Consider the following 18,597-nt stretch of genomic DNA (forward strand, 5'->3'; position numbering starts at 1 on the left):
CGATGTAGACTAGCCTCAGGGATCCACGACCAAAAAACAAAAAAGGAAGAAAACTCTTCAAGCACTGTAGTTTGCTTGCAAAAACGGTCGGTGATGGCGGCATCTGTATTTCATTTTTTGACCTTTACCTGGCTAGGGAAGGGGACGGACCTTTGTCCTCGTTTGGGTTGTCCACTGTTCGGGTTAGAGGTGCGCAGGGTTGAATGGGGGAAGTTCTAGAGATTGTGTAGGGTATCTAGGTCTGAGTAGAGTGACTCTAGGTCTGAGGTAGCTCACTCCCCACGGCACGGGAACAAATGCCCATCTCTTTCCCTTTCGCCTAGCCTTAGTGGTAGAAGCTCCGTTTTGTAGTGATAAAAGTGTCTTTCGCAATTAGAACGCTGCTTCATTTCCATACAGGCCAACTTGAATTTATCCTCAGAGTCTCTTTAAAGGTGGCCGCTTCGTTACCTCTTTATGAGTGATTTTTACGGGCACTGCTAAATTTGTAACGTCGGAAACATTACCCCTCCTTGATACACGGTCTGCACTTGGTGAACAGGGAAATGTCGCGCTTGTCATCTGAGATGTTTAATGAACGGGGTCGTTCCTTGCAGCTTGTGGTTTGTCAGTGAACTGCGCGTACAAAGGTTTTCCCGACACTGTTTGTGACGTCATCTTTGTCACAAAAGAACACCGCATCCAACACACCCCTGTTTTGGTTTAGGTTTTCTGCTTTTTGCTCTTTGATGATTGTTTTACTCACAGTTCTATTAACAACAGATTGCAACGAACAGAGAGGGCTTTAAGCAATATTACGGGAGCGCCACCTTAAGATTAAAAAAAAATAATAATCCCAAAGTTGCCCTTGAACGATGAAGTAGGCGCTCTATGCAACTGCAGATTCTACGTGTGAACTGCAGGCTGTGCTGTGAGTAGAATGTAATTCGAGCAATTCTGATAAATGACTGACCAGTGAATTGTTCTGAAATGCGCTTGAACAGCTCCTGAATGGCCGTGCTGTTCCCGATGAACGTCGCAGACATCTTGAGGCCACGGGGTGGGATGTCGCAGACGGCGGTCTTGACGTTGTTCGGGATCCACTCGACAAAGTAGCTCGAGTTCTTGTTCTGGACGTTAAGCATCTGTTCGTCGACCTCCTTCATGCTCATGCGGCCGCGGAAGATGGTGGCTACCGTCAGGTAGCGGCCGTGGCGGGGGTCGCAGGCGGCCATCATGTTCTTGGCGTCGAACATCTGCTGCGTCAACTCTGGCACGGTCAGCGCCCTGTACTGTTGGCTGCCTCGGGACGTGAGTGGTGCGAAGCCGGGCATGAAGAAGTGCAGACGCGGGAAGGGCACCATGCTGACAGCCAGTTTGCGCAGGTCAGCGTTCAGCTGGCCGGGAAACCTGCGTGTGTATGGTTAATTAAGTTGCTTTAAGACTGTTTTTTTTTTGCGTTATGCACCGCGAACAAGGGCCTGCAGGCGCCGCGCCATTCATGTCCCCAATTGTGCTACGAAGTTATACACAACACAAGCTATTCCCTCTTCAGGTGTGGTGAAGTAGTTTGCAGGCCTAAGCGCCTGTGGCCATTGTGGGCATCGGGCCATTCTTAGACGGCAGTGATCGGTGCCACTCACTACAGCTTCGCATATAGAGATGTCGAGTGACAGTAATAGACTACGATCCCTGAGAAAAGAAAGCTTCGTCACCTGAGGCATGTTGTGACTCCGGACATTGTGACAGAAACCAGGTGGTTGAGGTCCCCGTATGTGGGAGTGGTGAGCTTCAGGGTTCGGAAGCAGATGTCGTATAGCGCCTCGTTGTCAATGCAGTAGGTTTCGTCGGTGTTCTCCACCAGCTGGTGCACGGACAGGGTGGCGTTGTAGGGCTCGACGACGGTGTCGGAGACCTGCAGTTTTGAATGCGCTTGAATTCGCACTTTCTGTCGACGTGGTGCAAAGCCTACCACATCTATGCACAAGAAAAATTTTCTCATTTTTAAGCACTGTGATTCTTCGATTTCTCGCTACCATTGTCGAGCATTAAAGGGACAAGAAATTATTTTGATGGTCAAATTCTAGGGCAGCGATCAGTAGAAGTGGCCTTTGTCAGTATTAATTCGAGTCAAATTCAAAAGCTCTGCGTGGACCCTACACACACCTCCTTCACGCCCCGACGTCATGCAGATGCGGTGGCGCTGATGTCAGTAGCGCCTTTGGCACGGCAGGCAAAATAGGTTCCGCCTGCCTGTGCCCACCAGCTGCTGCAGCTGCTGTCGGGACTGCGCAACTGCATCATGCCCGCGCCTCGATATGTTTCTCGCTGATAGATACCGCATTAAGGAATGGGCCACGGTAGTAAAGCGCGAAGTCTGGGCCTCGATCGCCGCTTCCAGGCAATGTACTTCGTAGCTGGGGAGTTGCGTTCATTCTCCTGAACATCAGCATAGTACGCTTATAATTGCTTAAGGGAAAAAAAACACAAATGTCTGCGCACGTAATTATCACGTCGAGCCGTTTTGGTGTTCACTGGGCGCTGACAGGCTGAATCACCACCAAGGAATGCGGTCTTTTGTTGATAGCAGATAATGTTTAAACGTGTGTGGAAGTTATACGATCATATAAAGCCGCGTTCATGGCACTTAATATTCACTTCAGACCATTTCTTAATATGGCCGACATAATTACTTGGTCTGTGTAGAAAGAAGTCTGCCAAATTGTGTCGTTTTTGCACGGCCACGTTGGCATGTTTCTGTACGTGTGCTAAAAGCCACGTGCTTTTTCACTGCATCATATGTCATAAGCTGTTTCATGAGGCGGTGCATGATCGCGAAGCTTGTTTGGAAAGAAGCAGCCGCGATCGCATTGCCCGAGTTGATGACGATGATGATGACCTCAGGCTTAATGGCACATACCCACGGCGGGGGATTGGCCAGGGTGCAATGCTGATACAAACGCACTCATGGCCAAGGAGTAGTGTAATTAGATAATTTTGTGACCTAGACTCGAATTTTGATTAAAAATCAAGATTAAAAAAACGGAAATGAAAAAGCAGGGAATTCTCATTCTAGCAGAGGAATCTACCTGATGCAATTATATATTCGTGAATAAAATCGCACACTGGTTTCAATGCATATCCCTTGGCGCTTGCCCCGAAGGAGAGGAGAATCGGAATAAATAGAGCAAGCCCCGGTCGAGCGAGGGGATCTCTAAGTAAGCTGTACGGCGAGAAGTTAACCGCAAAGAGGAAAAAGTGATCTATGGACTCAATTTCGCCAAAGACTCAGAGAGGGTGGTCAGAAATATCCCTGATCGACATAAGTAGAGATTTAGTCGCGGTATTCTGCAGCGCAGTAGGGTCGTGGACACTTCACATTGCCTTGAACTGCACATCCGCGCACTCCAAGGAGATGCCAGGTGTTGAAAATTCGCTGCAGCAAGGAGAGGCTCATGGCTCAAGTAGTGGAGACGCTGGCTGCAGTCAAGTAGACAGTATTAGGGACGAACGGGACAATAGGTCCACCAAGGGCGGACTTTGCAAAAAAATCAACTCTCTCATCAGAAGCAATGCCACAGTGCCCAGGGACCCAGTGAAAGCGTACTTTTGTAATGTGTGGTGGAACAAGAAATTGAAGGGAACGGCTCATAGGAGTATCTCTCGATTTTTCGAGCACTATCAAGACGGAAAGGCTGTCTGAAAGTATAACAACCTGAGAGATATTGCAGGGATTCCTTATTAAGGCCAACTCAATGGCCAGAAACTCGGCGACAAAAATAGGGGTATAGTCAGGAGCCCGAAATGATTAACTCTATTCAAGAGCCCTTGAGTAAATGCCAATGGCTGCTTTTTCATTTTTCTGGGAGGCGTCTGTAAAAACGGCAGTATGGTTAGGGAAATTATCCAGACACTCCTTAATAAGCCCATTTAAAACATTTGCAGGCAGATTCTTAGCATTCCTTGGGAAGTTGTCGTCAAAGGGGACTACAGTATCAGCCCGGCGGTGGTTAACTGGTACTACAGAATTTATTGATACAGAAATTTTTGACAGCAGGGAATTAGTGAACACAACCTGAGGAAGCTTATACCTAGGCCAAAAATTACCAAAGAATAGAGATGGGTTCGTTGTAAATATAGGGTTAGCCAATTTAGGAACAGGCTCAAAAGACATTAAAAACGTCCGCACAGTTAGAAGCTGAGCCGCAAATTTAGATCAGGTATCCGCGCCTCCAAGTACAGCGCAGCGTTAGCAACTGATTTAGGCGGACCTAAGCAAAGGCGCAGAGCGCGTCGCTCCATAACAAACAGGGGTTCAAGCTTGTACCTTGTGCACCCAGAAAAGAGAACAGAGCCAAATTCAAGTACACATGTCTTATACAGAAAGAGCAAAGTGTTCCGACTCATACCAAATTTTTTGTTGCTGATCCTCTCCAACCGGCCAAGGGCACGCTCACCTTTAAAGCACAATGCTTCTAATCAAGTAGGGCATAAGCATCCGCGCGCGAGCACCTATCGCGCTGAATAATGTCCAAGACACACTGTTCATCTTTGGGCAGGTGGGATCGTCAGCTGCGAGATTAGACTTAGAAGTGCAGACGTCTGAAGCATGAGCACCGCCGCAAACGCGGCAGCGCGATGCCGACTTGCAAGATTTGCCACTCTGACCAAAACGCCAGCAGTTCTTACATATTGTAATGGACGGGGCTGCAGTTTGTCAACACGGTAGACAATGGGCCAGACTTTGATTTCCAATCGGCAAGAGGAGCCCGCAAAAGTTGCTATAACAGACTCAGTTGGAATACGAGAGCCTCCAGCCTCTGTTGCAGCGGTAAACTGAGAGGATGCCCACACCGGCATCATGGAAGTCCAAGAATTTCTTCTGGCGTAGCGGAGGAATACACACCGCGGATTATTCCTTTTACGCGGGCGAGTTGCTCGCGAATAAACGCTTTCACCAGGAGTGAGGCAAAAGAGGTGCACTGCAGCAAGTCTGCAACACAATCCAAATCAGGTGATTTGCACAGAATTCTTCTTTTGGCAAATGGTCGAACCTCGGAAACCTCAAGATATCGAATGGTCGCTGCCTTCAGCTGCTCCTGGATCATATGAGAGCTCTTGATCTTAATTAAACCATCTCCTACAGGGACCAGAGCCACAGGGACAGGCTTGGCAAAAAGAATTTAGGCAAACTGGCGAACCAGGCTACTGGACCTGTGCCCGAGGAAGACATAGCCATGTCCGTAAGCCTAAGAAACATGAAGCCTACATCCAAAAGGGAAAAAACTTGGCCAAATCCCCCACTCGCGGAACGGCCTCACCAGGAGTTTACAGGATCAGCAGCACCAAGACACGCTTCAGCACCGAGGCCAGATGAAGCGGGAGGCGACATAGAACAGCCGTAGAACAGCGTCGGGTCGTATCAGCACAATGGACACTAAGGGCCGTTGTTGTTGTTGCCTTCGTGACATGGCACATACCCACGACGGGGGATTGGCCAGGGTTCAGTGGGGAGACCCCATAGAATAGGGTAAATGGTGCCAAGCTATTTGGCCTTGGGTGAAATTTACGAGTGATTAAAAAGAAAGGAAGGGCCCTTTCTTCTTCTTTACCGAGTTGTTGTTGTTGTTGTTGTTGTTAGCCTATCAAAAGATGGCACATACCCACACTGGGGGATCGGCCAAGAATCGGGTGGCTATTCACCTGAACGCAGTTAACAAAAATGAAAAGCACGTGGGAGCATAACACCGGTGAATTTTTCGTCATGAACAGAAAAGGGATGAGTGTTTTGATTTTAAAATTTTAAGAATAATAATAAAGAGAGTGATTAAATATTAATGATTTAGTCAAAATGTAACAATTGATAGAAAAGAAAAGGTTGAAACACTTAGCAAGGCAGTCGGTGAGATTCTATCAGGAAATTTTGAACAGCGGTGCAAACAGATCTGTGGCTGAACCCAAATGTTGTGGCGCCAAATGATAGCAAGAGCGGGCTGCTCAAACTAAGGCCAAGATGCTGCAAGGGCTCCTCCAGCAACCTTTTTCTCAGTGAGTTGAATCGGCGACAATATAGCCAAAAATGTTCAATGGATTCTGGCTCACGGCAAAATGCACAAAGGGGAGAGAGCGCCAAACCCGACTTGTGTAAATAGAAATTTAGAGGGGGGATGCGGCAGCGTAGCCTCGTCAGTGATACTTCAAGCTGCCGAGAGCAACAAATTTTCCTGTTCCAATAATATTTAAGGTGCTCATAATCCGCCGATGTTAAAAGTGATGTGTCTTGCGAGCTTAAAAACGCACGTCGCCGAAATCTAGATGCTGTAATGTAGGCTGTAGCCGGGATGATTGGCAACACGGGGCCGCTGAGGGAAGCCTTTGCGAGATTATCAGCAATCTCATTTACTGTCACACTGCTGTGGCCGGGAACCCATACTAAATGAACAAGACTCAAATGCGGAGGAAGTAGGGATAAGAAAGTTGATAAAATGGGACCGTCAACCTGTGCAGCGAGGGACGAACACAAAGATAAAGAATCAGTAATTACTGCAACTGCTGTAATAGAGGGGTCTAGCTTGCGTAGAGCAAGTACAACTGCTAGAAACTCTGCTTGAAAAATAGGGGTGAAATCTGGAAGGCGCAGAGAAAAGGACCAGTCTAAATGGGAGCAAAATATTCCCACACCTGCTTTTTCATTGCATTGCGATGCATCAGTGGCTATTGCTATATCGGTTGGTAGGGTCCTCAGATGATCTTCTAGAAGGCCATTTAGAATACTCGGTGGCAAAAGTTTTGCATTTTTTGGGAATATGTCGTCGAAAACAATGTGGATAGTGGGCCCATTCCGAAGCGCAGGAAGGATATCATAAATGTTTACATCTAAAGGCTGAAGTAATCTTTGCACAAACACTACCTGAGGGGAATTGAAACGAGACCAGGGGACACCAAAAAAGGAGGTCGGCTGAGAGCAGAAAATGCTTTGGAAACGGTGGAAATGGGATTCATAGATCCTGAGGTAAGTTTGCACAGTTAAAAATTGAAGTCGTGATAAGAGAGACGGAATGCGGGCTTCAAGGTACAGCACATTGATAGCCACACATTTTGGAAGGCCGAGGCACATGCGAAGTGCTTCCCTCTCTAAAAGGACGAGAGGGCGAAGTTTATATGTAGCCGAGCCTGAAAACAACACTGATCCAAATTCTAAAATTGGCCTGACATACATTATGTAGATCATTAATAGCGCATCTCTGCGCATGCCGTACCGGTGATGACATAATCTCCGTAACATGCCCACGGCACGAGCCCCTTTCGCCGCGACATGGTCAATGTGAGGTCGCCAGGTGAGTTTGTTGTCATAAATGACCCCTAGGTATTTTAGGGATTGAACCTGCGGTATTATTTTTAACTGGCAAGTGAGGAAGACCACTACAGGAGTGAATAGAGGGAAAACAAGAGTAGCGCACTTGCCAACATTTAACTTCAGGTGCAATGCGCTCAACCAGTGCTCAAGTGTATTCAGATATGACTGCAACAGACCATACAGAGAATGTATATCCGGCGCAGCAGCAAAAAACGCAATGTCGTCCGCCTAGACGTAAGTGCGTACATGGCGGTGGAGACGAATTTAGCTTAACAGAATATTAAAGAGCACAGGAGAAAGAACAGCTCCTTGCGGTACACCTCGCGTTTGTCTATACCTCTCTGAATGAACACCATTATGGACGCAAAAGAATTCCCTGTTATGAAGAAATGCAGATATCTATGCAACTACATAATCTGGAAATTGAAGAGACTGTAGCCTATGTATCAGGATGGAGTGTTCTACACTGTCGTAAGCTTTGGCGACATCTAACGTAACCAAAGCCGCGACCAGGCGTTGACGACGAGCAAGGAGAATTCTGCTCTCAAGATCAGCATGTACATTCCATATCGAACACCGTAGCCGGAATCCGAGTTGGCACGGGCTGAGTATACTTTTGCGGTCCACAATGGCTGACACCCGAATTAGTAACAACCTTTCTATCAACTTTACCACGTTTGATGTTAAAGAAATTGGCCTAATATTATCCAATTCATAGCCTCCACCCTGATTTTTAAGTAAAGGGATCACCTTGGACAGCTTCCACTCAGAAGGTATCCAAGCGTGTTTGAGAGAGTAGTTTATTAGGTGCAATAAGGAGTTGGGAGACTCTTCAAATAGAAACTTGAGCATCTTTGTGGTAACACCATCAGGGCCAGTAGCAGCAGCTGGCAATCTCTGGACAACTTGTGAAAGCTCTGATAGATTTACTTGTGAGGCATTATCATTTGGTACGACTGGTGCAAACAACAATGGTCGCATAGGTAGTAAAGACGAGAACCGCTTTTGCAGGCCTGTGGCTATTAATTCAACCGCCTGGATAGCTTCTACAGGTGACATAACTAATGACTGAAAATTATGAGAGGACATGAGCTGTTTCCTAGACCGTAGAAAACCGAATAGTGCACGTCGGTTGTCCGCCTTTGAAAGATAATCGAAGTGTTCTGAGTCATATTTTTCCTTTGCGCGAGAAACTGTGCGTTTAAAGGTGGCTGCAATAGATTTATAATCACTCCAGTTATTCGGACATTGGTTATGAAGAAGCTTTTCCATGCTGCCTTCCTCCGCCTGTAATCTCTTGTACAGTCCGCATTCCACCAGTTAGAAGAATTCCCTTTTATTGGCCTCACCAGGAACTCCGACTTTTTACGGCTTTCCTCAATAGCCAGACATATTCTTACTGACTGGTGGACCTCGGCGATGTTGGACCATGGAGCAAGGGCAGAGCGCAACGCCGTCTGAAATCTGTCATAATTTACATGTGACCGCAACTGAGAAGACGCCGGAGTAACACGACATATGATATCAAAATGAATAGGTATATGATCACTTGAAGTGCCGCTATCAACTGTCGACCAATTTGTTACGCCAATTCCAGGACTAATGAACGTGATATCTAAAACAGATTGAGTGTGTGAGCGAAGATAAGTGGCCGATCCTGAATTTAAGCACATCAGGTTGTGATCAGAAACCCAGTCCCAAAGGCGCTTGCCGCATGAATTAGTCCTAAAACCCCAAGACACATAGTGAGAATTGAAGTCCCCAGCCACGAGAACTGGGTTTTTACAGTTTACGAGTAAAAAATCCAGAGGTCTAACATCCTGGACTCCATTGGGGAAATAACAATTTGCTATTGAAAATGGAGAGCACCGAGGAAGTACAAAGTCTATCGCCAAAATCTCACAGTCAGGAGACATTTGTTGAAGAGATACCACAGCCCTGTGGCAAAATTTTGAAGAGACTAAAGTTAGTAAACCCCCGCCTCTTGACTGGCGGTCTAGGCGAAATGACCGGTAATTTTTGATATGAAAATGTTTGTCAGTTGAAAGCCACGTTTCTTGCAGAATTATGACATCCGGATTAAGCTGAGTAGAAAGGCAGTGTAAATCTGTGGAAGCGGAAAGAATAGAGCGACAGTTCCACTGCAGAACTCGCAACGACGCTATGGTTGCGAAAGTCTAGCAGCAGCAACTGCCTGCTCCAAAATGGTATCCTTGGGTTTAGTGCCAAGCTGCTTCTTCTTTGATTTGGGCTGGGTGCCCTGAGAAGACAACGAATAAGACATGGGGGACCCACTGCGCTTAAGAAGCCGCGCATCAGGCTCCACCATCTCGGAATCATACATTATATCAACATCCCTCGAAGTACCCGAGGTAGGTACAGCGGAAGGGACAGAAGTTTGTTCCTGGGGTTGTGATGCTACTGGAATTTGAGACCGGATAAGAGGAGAGGGAATTGTCGAAAGAGGTGCCAAACTAGCCTGCACGGCATGTGTAATCTGAGTCTCTAGAACATTTGTAAAGCACTCCGACACACTTGCGACAATCTTTTCTACCATTTTAGACATCGAAGCCTCCGCAGCAGCCGCAATTGCCTGGGACAGCGTTGAGTCTAGCATGACACCTTGCCGAGCGGTCACACCGGCATAACCGCGGGCACGTTCTTTGACCTCTGAAATAGCGTCACGGCGCGAACAGCGTTTCCTGTCAATTATTTCCAGAATTTGAATTTCCTGAGCTCGAGAGGGACAATTTGAGTAGTTTGCAGAGTGCGCACCACCGCAAAGGCAACACTTCTCATTCTCCTCAGTGCAGGTGCTTTTTGCTTGACCATCCCCACAGTTGCAACACCTCAAGTTGGATTTGCAACCGCCAGCGCTATGTCCATAACGCCAGCAGTTGTTACACTGCAGAGGCCGAGATGATAATGGGTCTACCCGAAAAATTAGAGGCCATGCCTTGATTTCAGAGGGGCAGGAAGTGCCGGCAAAGGTAGCAATCACTGATTCAGTGGGCATCCGCACGTTGTTTACATCCCGGCTACAGCGGTGCACAGCAACAACACCTGCAGCCGACAGAAGCTCAAGAGTCTCTGCCGGAGACAGGGAAGAGTCTACACCTCGTACAATACCTTTCGTGCACGCCAGATGAGAAGGGATGAAAGAACTTACCCGAAGGGAGGCAAAGGATGAGGAGTTTAGTAAATCTCTTACACAGGCGAGGTCTGGCGATCTGCACAGAATCCCACCACGTCCAAACTGGCGAACCTGACTCATAATGAGAAGTAGTCGACTGGAGAGCAGCCCGAACAGCACCAGGGTTGTTCATCCTGATAGCACCACCATCCTTAGGCACCAGCGCGACAGGGATACTGCCGACACCACTGCGCAAAAAAGCTTCCAACGGTAGGAGATCAGTTGACAGAGAAGCCGACCAGAGGGAACTCCCCTGGCCGGGAGACTGGGTGGACATAGTCCGGGCTTACTGCCTTACCGCGCAAAGACGCAGAGAGAAAATGCCACAATCAGCCACCCGAAACTTAACCGATCGTTCCCAGCAGAGCAGAGCCGTCGGGGCAGCGATGAACAGGACGAACGCCACTGGGTCGAACGATGTTCTCCTAACAGAGCCAAGCTGGTCGTCTCACGGTGGCCAAGAGGTGCCGAGAGGCCGAGCGAATCTTCTTCTTCTTCTTCTTCTTCACCCCAGGTATATGGCCGAGTTGCAGCGTGCTTTTGTCTTCGTTTTTGCCATCGCATGACAACGGCCTCCAAAGTATCTCATAAAGCTAGCGCAAATAGATGAGAGCACACGAAGCTGCGTCCAGCACACGTAGTTGGAGGCGAGTGGAATTTTTCGGCTTGAGCCCCTGCGTCTTTCAATCAGACTCCTGCGTTGCTAGGAAAATGTTTCGGTTTGGTTTGGTTTGGTTTATGGAGTTTTAACTTTCCAAAGCGACCCAGGCTATGAGGGACGCCGTAGTGGAGCACCCCGGAAATTTCGACCACCTGGGGTTCTTTAACATACACTGATATCGCACAGTACACGGGCCTCTAGAATTTCGCCTCCATCGAAATTCGACCGCCGCCGCGGCCGAGGTCGAACCCACGTCTTTGGGGTTAGCAGCCGAGCGCCATAACCACTGAGCCACCGCGGCGGCTATGCAAACGTTTCATTTAGGGGGTACACTAACAGAAACTGTCGGGTGAAACAATGCAGCGAGATTGAGAGGAGACGGGGAAATTGAAAGTATTTTCGTTATTTATGCATGAGATGTAACCAAATTTGGCACAACTGTGAACTTTTTATGCTAATTTCAGTGCTGTGCTTTACTTTCAGCTGGCTGGTACAGATGTTGGGTTATTATAATTAACACCGTCGTCAAGTCATCGAGTGTGGAATAATTAAGTAGAAAGTGCACAAATGTTTTATGCCAACATGTTCACAAAGCCCTGCTTTGTGTGATGACGCTACTGTTCTTTTTTTTATGCAAAGTACGTATGCAAACAAAAGTTAAACTCTAGCATGCATATTTACGTGAACACATTTCTTAGAAAAATAACTTCAACATGCTACTGCATGTGTACAAAAAATTGTCAGATTTATTACACTACTCAATCTCTCAGGACCGCGGTGGTTCAGTGGTTATGGCGCTCAGCTGGTGACCCCAAAGACGCGGGTTCGATCCCAGCCGCCGCGGTCGAATTTCGATGGAGGCGAAATTCTAGAGGTCCGTGTACTGCGCGATGTCAGCGTACGTTAAATAAGCCCAGGGGGTCGAAATTTCTGGAGCCCTTCACTACGGCGTCCCTCATAGCCTGAGTTGCTTTGGGACGTTAAACCTTCATAAACAAAACCATAAATAAATCAACGTCTCAGGATTCATTCGCAGCAAATATAATCATTCTATTTTTATTCGTTACGAAATTACGAAGGGATGAGTGATGCCAATCGTAGAAAACGTGAAAGCTGAGAAAACCAACCTTAAAGTTTATTCTCTCGTTGGCTTCGTTCACCCTCGTAGCTTTTTCTTTTGGTCAAAGAAATGAGGCACTGCAATAAATGGAACCTCTGATCTTCTGATCATTCCGCTTCCAAGTGATACTAAGATAGTGGTGCACCGTCGTCGGAAACCCGTGGAATTCGCGATGCGCCGAGGCCACCAGAAGAGCGATTCGCTCAATCTTCGACGCCCACACATCTAAAAAGCGTAATTTTCTAAATTTCTACTGCACAAAAAAATTGCGATCAGTTTGGCCATTTTAATAAGGTGACAAATCGGCCTCGTTGGTGCATGATCTTGTGGCGAAAAGCAGCGCTTACACGCGACAGAGGAGACTGGAGACACGACGCTGTCCCCACTTGCCTCGCTGCGCAGCACGTGTGTCAAGTGACGGTGAGCGCACGTCTGCTCCGCCGAAACAACGCCAGAGCTTCTCCTCACTGCTATCCCGAAGTGGAATTATTCCGGCTTGTACAGAGCGTCAAAAAGTGGTTATTTTATTCCACGTCTAGCGTAGAAATCAACGGCAGCAACGCTTTCTGTTTGCAACTGATCATATATACAACACACAGTGCCAAACAATATCTCTGAATAGGCCGTACGTGGTCAACGCGAGCCTGTGCACTTCGAGAAATTACGAAGTTCAAAGCATTAACAGCATCAACCACTTGGTGATTCGCAGAAACCGACAACGCGCCTACAAGCCTACCGCGAGCCCGCTAGCGACTGCAGTGACACCTTGTTTGTTTGCAAACATGCAGCAGGTCTGCGGGAATACGGTGGCCGCAGCTGGCAAAAGACAGGGTTAATAGGAGAGACATGGGAGAGGCCTTTGCCCTGCAGTGGGCCTAGTCAGGCTTATGGTGATGATGATGGTGCAGCATGTCTATAATTTACAATTTCTATTTAAATCGCTGCTCGCACTGACTCGCAGTCTGCTAGGGCGACAGCTCACCTCGCATTCTTTGCCTTAGCACACTAAGCCGCTCCTCAGTCACTGGGCAGCCTGACGCCCACTGCCCATTGGGCATGCTCAGGTGGCGTGGGCGGGATTGCGCAGCCCCGACCTGTTTTCTGTTAGCACGAAAGCAATCCTAGCCAACCCCTAACGATTTCGACGATGTCTCACGCGGAGAAAATGAAGACTCATCCAGACACAGTAAGGAAATGGGTGTGCATGGCAATGAAGCTCAATTCTGGGGATGGTCCTGCAGGGTAAGGACAGCAACACATGGTGTGGCACATGATGGTGTATATTGTGTATGGGGGTTTAACGTCCCAAAGCGAGTCAGGCTATGAGGGACGCCGTAGTGAAGGGCTCCGGAGATTTCGACCACCTCGGGTTCTTTAACGTGCACTGGCATCGCACAGTACACGGACCTCTAGAATTTCGCCTCCATCGGAATTCGACCGCCGCGGCCGGGATCGAACCCGCGTCTTTCGGGCCAGCAGCCGAGCGCCATAACCACTCAGCCACCACGGCGGCCCTGATATGGCACATGAAGAATGTCCCAAACATGGTTAGGAAGCCCGAAATTTGCCTTCGAATGACCTTGACCGAATTCGACTGCCGGCGAATCTGGCTGTGCTCAGGTGGAAGACAGGCTTCACTTCGTCTCGAAATGGAATTGGCCCACCTCCAAAAATAAGAGTTGGCCCACCCCCTAAAATTTGAAAATTGACCTACGTTCGGGACCGACATGCGACACCCCCAGAATGGGTTTGGCCCACCCTCAAAATTTGGGAGGCCCACCATGCTTTCGCGCACTATTTCGTGCTTAGCAATGATAAACCGCTAGCCATTTTTTTTTCGGCACGTCGTTGTGTAAGAGTTGAGGGAAGCTAAGAAGCATCATTTTTAATCGCCGATATCTTCGGTGTTAAAGGGCTGTAGACACCAAAAATTTGCTCGCATGTTTTCTGCTTTCAAATGATGCTTTAGACATTAGAATACATGTATCGCCGCGTTGTTTTCGCCTACGACTGATAAATAATATATAATTGAATTTCTTCTTTCATGCTGTTTCGGTTTCATCAACCGAACGATGGCTGGGACGTGTAGTTGGACTTGGAGTATCGTGAGGCAGGAAAAAAACGGCAGTATGACTGCTGATACGTCGTTTGTTTTCATTCCAGCTCTTGAAGCAGGCTTGTTTAAGCGTTACAGTGAAATTAAACTACGTGTCAGCGTTTATGTTGCAGTTTTTTTCGTGCCTCACATGATCTAAAGTCGAACTACATGCCACAACCATCGTTCGGTTGATGAAACCGAAACAGCATGAGGGAAGGAATTCAGTACTCAGTGATTTAGCGGTTGTATGCGAATACCAGACGATGATCCATGTATTATAATGCCTAAAGCATCATATGGAAGAATAAAACGCGTAACTAAATTTACATGTCTGTAGTCTTTTAATGAAGCTAGCTTATAATTTTTTTGCTGTTCGGTGACGAGTGATGGAATAGCGATCGCTCGTGCGCTTTTCCTAACCTCAGTGTATACCATTTCATGGTCCCTTTAAGGTCACAGCCGTCGTGCGCTTGCACTCTGCAGCTGTTTTCGCGCCATTCGTTTGGCAGCAGCGGTGGGTGACGTAAAGTCTCGCATCTTCACGCGCGAGTGCGGTGTTCGATACCACCGTAGTAGGTAGACATCAAGAAAGAAAGAAGCTCGCTGAGGTCACCACATGCGGACGTGGTGAAGCCTTCATATCTGACGGCAGTTTAATAATAATAATAATAATAATAATAATAATAATAATAATAATAATAATAATAATAATAATAATAATAATAATAATAATAATAATAATAATAATAATAATAATAATAATTGGTTTTTCTGGGGAAAGGAAATGGCGCAGTATCTGTCACATATATCGTTGGACACGTGAACCGCGCCGTAAGGGAAGGGATGAGGGAGGGAGTGAAAGAAGAAAGAAGTGCCGTAGTGGAGGGCTCCGGCATAATTTCGACCACCTGGGGATCTTTAACGTGCACTGACATCGCACAGCACACGGGCGGCTTAGCGTTTTTCCTCCACAAAAGTTTGCGTCTCGCTGGTATTGACGCTGTCCTGGCTTAAGACACGTGCCGGCGGCGCGGAAGCTGTCACGACGAATGCTCACCTTCGGGGAGGGCATGACGCTGAAGGTGTTCATGATGCGGTCCGGTTACTCCTCCCGGATCTTCGAGATGAGCAGCGTGCCCATGCCGGAGCCGGTGCCTCCGCCCAGGGAATGGGCCAGCTGGAAGCCCTGCAGGCAGTCGCAGCTCTCTGCCTCCTTGCGCACCACGTCCAGCACGGAGTCCACCAACTCGGCGCCCTCAGTGTAGTGGCCCTTGGCCCAGTTGTTGCCGGCGCCGCTCTGGCCTGCGAAAGTTACCGCGCATATGTACGCCACCTGCATATCCCCGCGCTGCTGGGAGCCGCTGTTTTGAGCCAATAAGCGTTGACCAAAAAGGTAGCCGCTAAGGCGCTTTGCGCTGAAACCTTTCCTGTTTCTACGCGAGTTTTTCTTCAGTCGCATGATAGTGAAGCGGCCTTCAGATCAAATTCGCCGACCTTATAAAATAACTTTTCATATTTCAAGATGGAAACTCAGCGCTCAGGAACGTATGTCAGGCGCATAGGGCAGCAAGCTTCGTGTTGCAATGGTCGCCTCAGTTGCTGTTCACTTGTATTTTGTACGCAGCGAATTTTCCACCGAAAAAGTGGAAACAGCCAAGATTATACAGCCGACTATGAATGCCGATTCTGAGCACAGGTACGAGCAAATCGAGTTACCTTTGTTAACCCTAAGCTGTGGCTGAACCTAACGAACACTACGATGGGCTAAGAGCAGCTGCTGCAAGAAACTTCCGGCTAGGGACGGCTAGAATTAAGCCCGGCTCCCCACGAACCTTTGCGCACACACGTGCAGCTGATGACGTTGAGCTGAACTTGATCAGTACATGCTAAAACAGCAACGGAGATATGAAGCTAAAAGAGACGCTTACCGAATATGAAATTGTCGGGCCTGAACAGTTGACCGAAAGGTCCCGATCTGACGGAGTCCATGGTTCCTGGCTCCAAGTCGAGGAGGATGGCACGGGGAACATACTTGCCGCCTGAAAAATACAAACCAGGTTTTTTTTTCTTTACAGCCGTCAGTATTTTACTACCGTTGCGTGAACTGGAACATTGCCAGCGAGTCTGCCACGCAGTTTCTAATGCTGAACGCATGCGGAGCAGACGAGCGCCACCGAACAGGGAACTGTGGGTTCGCCACATGGGGCATGTCTGCATGCGCATAAAGGCACATAGACATAATGGCGAAAACATTTCGATGCCGCTGCGTTACACGACAGAGCAGAACGTTTTCGAGCGCTCATGCACCATTGGGAGTGCGTTTGTGATGCTATCATCATGATCAGCATTCGCAGCCCCTTTGATAAAACTTACGTTTGCACAGTAGGTATGCTATTAGAACACATACGGTATTCGTCCGTCATGCTTCTCGTCAAAATTTTCAATGAGGAAATAGTATGTGTCGAAAGAAATGTGCCAAAAAACAACTATAGACTGTTAAAACTCAAGAATGTAGCGGCGAATGCTCTTCTTAAAGCCCCTCCAGCCAGTCGCTTCGGTCGGTTTTCATGAGGCAGGGGCTAAGCACGAAAAGGAAAGAGTACGGCGTTTGTACCCGTGCCGTGTGGAGTGCGTTCTTCGTTATTCGGGTTATGAGAGCGGGGTAGTTAAATGGGGAGTTGAAAAGACGGTGCGGTGTTGCTAGGGCTGAGGACGTGTCCCTTTCCTGCCTAGCTGCTGCTGCAGAGCCAAACGCCTTTAGCTGCACGGAGTAAATTGGACCACCCAGGGTTCTTTAACATACACTGACATCGCACAGCACATGGGTCTTTTCCATTTCGCATCCACCGAAACGCGGCCGTCGCGGCTGGAATTGAACCTGCGTCCTCGATTCCAACAGCCGATCGCACTAACCACTGAGCCACCACGGCGGGGTTTCAAATTCGCCATCATTTACGTTACTCGCTTGCCCAGTATTGCCCCCTCGCGGACGAGAATCTACAGGTGCCGAGAACGCGCGCAAGTCAAGCAAGAGCATTTCGTTAATGAGGGCAAGCTAAAGCAAAAAAAAAAAAGAAAATTCAGCCAATCGCTGAATGGTACCTGCGCCATCACGTCACCTCTGCCGCAAGAAACGATCAAGAGAAATAAGCTATCGGCATGCCTTTTTGTTTTTGTTCTTTTGGCGCGAAAAACGTTTAAACATGGATAAATGCTTAGAAGAGAACACAAGGTGCGAGACGCCTATCATCTCCAAATTCAGATAAGCATACAGTGGTAGAGGTGCGGTCTAGTTGGCTCTTCATATCTTAAAACGGCGAAAAGGACGCGGACAATGACAAAAGTGGACGCATGCTGCTGAGTTTGTGTCCACTCCTGTCATTGTCCGCGTCCGTTGCGCTGTTTTCAGATAAGCAGACGCATGTATCCAACAAAGGCGGCCGTGCCTGACGGCTGCTGCGTCGCATGCACACATGTTGCGACAGTTCGCAGGTCATGGCGTCCGTGGCCTTAGTGCGCGCGAACAATGTTACGGTGATCCCTGATACAGCATATAGATTTGCCGTTTAAAATGTCGAGGACGAATTCCGCTGACATTCACAAGTTCCCGCCAAGAAATGAACGAAACCGTACGCGTGTGACCATATTCCGGCCACGGGTGCATCGGCCTAGGAAGTTTTGCAACAGGTGGTACGTTTACATGCACCTCATTTCTTGCACCTCATTTCAGAACTGCCTCCAGTCACATCCAGTCCAATTTTAACAAAGTTGGCTGCGAGTAATCCAAATAAAAGGGATCGGACTCCTGGTGGAAGGAAGTCAGAAATGAAACAAATATTTACGTATAAAAACGAGATGAGGACGTCCCCAAAAAGTGCACTCATTGGTTTCGCGAAATCGGAGTTCCTGTTCAAAAATCGCAGTGAGGGCCTGGTAGCATACAGCATATGCCCCGTATACACAGGACGTACTGGGTTCGAATGTCAGCACCGCCGGTGATTCAACAGTTTTTTAATGGTCACAAAAGCATCTTTCGACCAGATGCTCGGCTTCTTCAGGCCGCCACCAGGTTTCTGATAATACCGTCACTTCGAGGGGTAAATCAATTACTGCACGTTTTTTGGTAGCTATTGGCAGCTGCAGCTCGTTCCACGCATTTCCTATTGGTTGTATATTTCTGCAACCTCTG

At 48.0% G+C, this 18,597-nt stretch overlaps 1 pseudogene; it reads right to left on the reverse strand.

The window, feature by feature from the left end:
* Positions 1-124: 124 nt before the first annotated feature.
* LOC144114008 (tubulin beta-4 chain-like) lies at positions 125-16,831 on the reverse strand (annotated as a pseudogene).
* Between the last annotated feature and the right edge of the window lie 1,766 nt (positions 16,832-18,597).

This window comes from Amblyomma americanum, chromosome 1 (genome assembly GCF_052857255.1).
Source record: "Amblyomma americanum isolate KBUSLIRL-KWMA chromosome 1, ASM5285725v1, whole genome shotgun sequence".
Taxonomy (NCBI): domain Eukaryota; kingdom Metazoa; phylum Arthropoda; class Arachnida; order Ixodida; family Ixodidae; genus Amblyomma; species Amblyomma americanum.